The 6,000-nt window shown below is 46.9% G+C and overlaps 1 pseudogene; it reads left to right on the top strand.

Annotated features, from left to right (window-relative positions):
* The first annotated feature begins 984 nt into the window (after nt 1-984).
* LOC135543309 (peripheral plasma membrane protein CASK-like) overlaps nt 985-6,000 on the top strand; it is a 63,593-nt pseudogene continuing 58,577 nt past the window's right edge.

The following is a 6,000-nucleotide window of genomic DNA, read 5'->3' as shown; positions in this document are numbered from 1 at the left end:
GGCACCTTATTTTAATGTTTTATTAACCCACCCCCTCTTCAGAGGACACACATCTTCTTACAGCTTTTCTGCTACATATACTTATATTTTATATACACTTTTATAACAACAAGTTAGCAATTTTGTTTCATTCTTATCAGACAGCATCTAATGCAACTCCACAGACAGAACCAGCCCCTCCCTGTAAGCACTAGGCTGCTGGCTACGTTCAGCAGAGAGGCGAATGTGACAGATCCAAGATGTGGCTGTGACATGACTATGCCTAACAGGTCTAATATCTGTCAGGTCTCTTATCACCTATGATTAGAAAGTATCTCTGGATGCACACCTGAACAACAGACATCACTTCAAATCTCATCTCCTGCCCAGAGTGTCGAATGCATAGGCCCATTTATGTTGAGGCAGAGCAAAATAATGTCCAGCCAATGTGAGGCCATCACTTGCAGGAATTTGGTTGTACTTGCTTTTTTAATGCATGGCAACAAGGGCTTATAGAAATAGGGCATTTGCTAATATATATATTTTTAAATCATATATTTCCAATAGTCAACTCCTGTGTTTCCAATGCTGCTATGGATGCTGGTCTTTTTTTGATACCCTTATTTATAGACGTGCAATATTGGTCCGGACAAATCTGTATCAGATGGAAACTAATAATTAATACACAATACACGATAAATATTATTGCGAGGACAGTGAAAGGGTTGTGGAAACGCTGACGTAAGGTGATGGGCTTTTGATGGTGTCAACGCGTGCGCGCGGTGCATTGAATGCGACCGTGGATTGGTGGAATGGGGAGTGTGAAACCGATTAGGAAACTGCGCCTTGGGGGACTTGGAGGGTGGCGCCCCGCACGTCATGTTGGCTCAAGTGGCATTGGAATTAGCAAAGAGTCTGAGCGCGCCTACGAAGCCATTATGGCTCTCCACACACCAGTATCATAACCTAGAGAGGGAGGAGTCTTCCATTTCTGGAGCCGGAGAAGCAGCATCCCAGACAGCGTAAAAATTGGAGTAACGGTGCTCGAAGGAGACTGGAATACGAAATAATATAATTTTATTTTCAACATACCAACGAAATATACATGGATGCACATTTTACGAGATAAGCATGAAGGTCTTTGATTTAAGATCAGGTAGCTGCAACCTTGTTTTGCATGTGCGGTAATATTCCAAGACATATGTGATACGTTGGGTGTGCTCAGCGCAATAACGGCGCTAGCAAGCTATTTCAAACGGTAAAATAAATCCAGATTGCTAGGAGATAGCCAACCATTTTATAGTTAGCCAGCTAGCTTGCGGGGGAGCAAGCTGCCTACTCGAGCAGAGGCATCATCGGATGCGTCGACCAAGAAGAGGCATCTGGTAGGCATTAACCGACAATACAATCTCGGGGCATGCAAAGCGGTGTGTTTTGTGCAAACGGTTGATAAATCACGCGTCCCCGGCTCTGGCCGTGGGATTAACCAGCCGGGAAAGAAGGAGAAGGTGGGGCCGAGGAGTGTCAAAGACGGTCGAGTTTAACCCAGCGCATGTAGCTTGGCGCTCTAGCTAGCGGGCTAACATTACCTCTCCATCGGTTTTCCATTTGGGAAATTAATTTCGTAAAATAGAATTATTCGGCCATTGGAATTCTGAGAGCTTGCTGGGGTATTCCGTGGCAGTTCCCCCTCTCCCCCAACGAGGATCAGTCAGAGCTGTACACTTGATGCCATTGGCTTCTCTACAAATAATACCGTGTGGGGCGAATTTCACGGGGGTAGCATCCCCGTTTGCTTTGGACCATGGCGGACGACGACGTGCTTTTCGAGGATGTCTACGAGCTGTGCGAGGTGATTGGGAAGTAAGTGTCAGCATATGTTTATGAACTGAACAATGATAATAAATGAAACCTCTTGTTTGCATTGTATTGCGTGTCTGCCTGCCTGTTTTTTTTTTTCTGTATGGAAGCAATTGCCTTACAAATATTAATTGCTACTGCCATCATGACAGCTTGGCCTACTTGTAGGTGAGTTGGTCATACAGCACCTCACACTACCCATCTATTGTCAGGTCTATGTAAAATCCCTTCCACAGTAACTGGTTCAATAAGCATATAACATGATTGCATAAACGGTTCAATATATGGGAAACCAGTTAGGCCTACTGACTTGTTAGTTTGATTGGGTGAGGCCCAATAATGTATGGTGTTGCCCCTGTTTAGTTCAAGAGCCGAGTGCATTGTTTTAGTTGGGCAGGATATCTTCATTTAACATGGCAGGAGAGAATATCTGTTCAAAACAGAAGTTCATTGGCTCACATATATTCAAAACATTTCCCAATCTAGATAATTTTCATTCATGTTTTGTGCATCCATTCAGCTTAGTCAGACACATTATTTTGACGAGGCGGTACTTGGGTGACAGGTAGCCCAGCGGCTAGAGCGTTGGGCCAGTAATGAAAAGGTCACTGGTTCCTTCCAATACCCGAGCCGACAAGGTGGGAAATCTGACAATGTGCGCTTGAGCAAGGCACTTAACCCTACTTTGCTCCAGGGGTGTTGTACTACTATGGCTGACCCTGTTAAACAACACATTTCATGGCACCTGTCTGGTGTATATGACAATATACAACTAGGTCTATAACGATCTCCACAAGTACTACTGTCAACACCACTACACTCTTCTCTCAGATTCAGATGCAGGGTAATTATAGTCAATCATTTAGTATCATTGGCCATTTGAGACAAGACACAGGCTGCAGATTGTCATTGTGATGACATCACACACTACTTCTTGATCCTACTTTAAGAGAAGGAGCATAAGCCCCTGGGGAGGATGGAACTTCAACAGAATAGTCACATTCAGTGTTTTGGGTAGACTGCTGTGTTCTGTGGCTACACCGGTGTTCTGATATCATCATGCACTGCTAGTCATTGTCCCTGCCCTGTCAGTTACAGACCAGTCTATTGATCCCCACCAACCAGAGGTGGCCAATCCTATTGTTGATGGACTTTTAAGCATTGTACACGCAGTTAATGATCATGTTTATCCCTGATCTATTTAGCCCAGATTTGTCTTACAAAGAGATTTAGGAGGCAACCTAATTTTACCCTGGATTGACAATTAGTCTAAAATCTAAAGTAGCAACTCTGGGTTTAGGCCAATTCAGTAAAAAACAGATTTCCAGAATAAGTGAACAAATGTTGAAAGCATTCCCAGTTCCAACACTGAGATAATTGATAGGCCTAGAAGCAGTTCAGTTTTCTATCTGTGTCACACTATAAACATTGATTTGTAAAGCACATAAATCCTAACACGCATTCGTGCAGGAAGAACGTGTTTGTTGATTGAAGAGGGCCTCTTCTATTTGGTGCAGACCTCGTTTGCCCTCACATAGCTTACAACAATGTCATTTTCACAGATTAGTCTGGAAACCCAGATTTAAATGTATTGAAACTACCACCCACTCCAACCAATACCCCATTTACCCCGGATGAAGACTGGGCAGGCAGGCTGCTGTGGTCTTGGAGCTGGCCAAGCTCCCCTCCCCCTCTATGTTCAATCGAGACCCGTGTGTCCATTAGGGTCCAGGCTGAGACACATGCTGATTGCTCTTCAGCCCCTCAGGCTCTACTCTTTGTTTGGGGAGCTCTCTGCTTCGGTTACCTCCTCACTCTGACGGATCTAGGATCTGGTCTACTTTACCCAGTCCTGGTGTTAGATGTCATGTGATGGGTGACAATACTGGTCTCAGGACAGCTGGTAAATAAGTAGCCGCCCAGGGCCTACCTTGGTGCAGTAACGCAGAGAGGGCCTCTAGTCAGAGGAGCCTACACCATGACTATGTTATCACCATGATCAGAAAGGGCTTCATGGCCTCCTACCTTCCCCTTCCCAAAGTCATTTGTTCCTCCTTTCATCTTTCCTTTCTCACTCTTAGTTGTCAGGGCACAAGGGCGTCTTTCACCAAAACAGCTACACTACCAAAACAGCTACACTCTACATCACCAGGTTCTGTTTAGTGAAGCAAATCTTTTTCAATAAACTTGATTTATGTCCCAGATTTGTGGAAAAAAAGCCGAACAAAAAGCACGATTCCAAATCAATCCTCTCCACCAGCGATGCAGCCTAGTTTCTGACAGTGAAGCGATTGTCAGACAAAAGCACTGAGTACCAGCCAGTGTCTTTTAGGTAGAGAACTCTGCCAGCCTCTCCTGCAGAAAGCTGGGGATCATTTTCCTCAGCCCAGGATGTAGGGAGGGGATGCTGAGGAAGATCATTGGAGACAATAGAGGGTTCGAAATAGGATTGCCCCGAGGCTGGATATATAACTAATGTCAGCGGACTCCAGGGCTGACCTCCAATTTTTGTAAACCACACTCACTGTCAAGAAGAGCTAGGGAACCAACGAAGAGAGGCTTAGAAGAAGTCCTCTCCTGCTATCCCATGCTCCCTTTGGTTCAGATGTTTTCGTTCCCATGGTTGTTCATGGGGAGTTCAATGAACTGAAGACGTGCTGTTATCGCGGCTCAAGGGTCTGTATTGTCAGGGACGTCTAAAGCGGCGTTGACACGGCAACAAATGTTTGTCGCTTAGTAGGATGCGATTTTACAGCCAGTCATTTTTCTGTTTTGCTTCTCGTGTTGCCTATGCTTCCATGCATGGCTCTGAGAATCATTTCCATAAGTAACTAATATAGTCTAGGTGTGTTTTTACGAGATCTGTAGCCTTAAAAATAACTGTAAATGGAATACTCATTTCACACCTGGCCTGTCGCCCTCTGAGGAGGTTTGTGAACTATAACAAGACATTTTGTTTGACGAGAGGGAGAGACATTTCACTGACACTAGATCTGTGAATGATTGAAATGTTGTGGTGACACTTCCCAAAGTAGGTGTGACATGCTACCGACAGCGGCTGAACCGGTGTAAATAGACATGTCAGCCAGCGACATATGCAGGTGTTCGTGTTAGCTGATGAGGGAATAGTTTCTGGCTAGTACACGCACACATCCAAACACCTCTGCTATAATTTGTCTAAGGTTGGCACACAGTGGAGGTTTGGGGTTGGCACACAGTGGAGGTTTGGGGTTGGCACACAGTGGAGGTTTGGGGTTGGCACACAGTGGAGGTTTGGGGTTGGAGGTTTGGGGTTGGCACAGTGGAGGTTTGGGGGCAGACAGTGGAGGTTTGGGGTTGGCACACAGTGGAGGTTTGGGGTTGGCACAGTGGAGGTTTGGGGTTGGCACACATTGGAGGTTTGGGGTTGGCACACAGTGGAGGTTTGGGGTTGGCAGACAGTGGAGGTTTGGGGTTGGCACACAGTGGAGGTTTGGGGTTGGCACACAGTGGAGGTTTGGGGTTGGCACACAGTGGAGGTTTGGGGTTGGCACACAGTGGAGGTTTGGGGTTGGCACACAGTGGAGGTTTGGGGTTGGCACACAGTGGAGGTTTGGGGTTGGCACACAGTGGAGGTTTGGGGTTGGCAGGTGGAGGTTTGGGGTTGGCAGACAGTGGAGGTTTGGGGTTGGCAGACAGTGGAGGTTTGGGGTTGGCAGACAGTGGAGGTTTGGGGTTGGCAGACAGTGGAGGTTTGGGGTTGGCAGACAGTGGAGGTTTGGGGTTGGCAGACAGTGGAGGTTTGGGGTTGGCAGACAGTGGAGGTTTGGGGTTGGCAGACAGTGGAGGTTTGGGGTTGGCACACAGTGGAGGTTTGGGGTTGGCAGACAGTGGAGGTTTGGGGTTGGCAGACAGTGGAGGTTTGGGGTTGGCAGACAGTGGAGGTTTGGGGTTGGCAGACAGTGGAGGTTTGGGGTTGGCAGACAGTGGAGGTTTGGGGTTGGCAGACAGTGGAGGTTTGGGGTTGGCAGACAGTGGAGGTTTGGGGTTGGCACACAGTGGAGGTTTGGGGTTGGCAGACAGTGGAGGTTTGGGGTTGGCAGACAGTGGAGGTTTGGGGTTGGCAGACAGTGGAGGTTTGGGGTTGGCAGAAGGCCTTTGGGACGACTGAGCCTTTGTTTC

Source organism: Oncorhynchus masou, chromosome 7 (assembly GCF_036934945.1).
Source record: "Oncorhynchus masou masou isolate Uvic2021 chromosome 7, UVic_Omas_1.1, whole genome shotgun sequence".
NCBI lineage: Eukaryota > Metazoa > Chordata > Actinopteri > Salmoniformes > Salmonidae > Oncorhynchus > Oncorhynchus masou.
The sequence above is the reverse complement of the archived record's forward strand: the minus strand, read 5'-3'. Positions and strand labels throughout refer to the sequence as shown.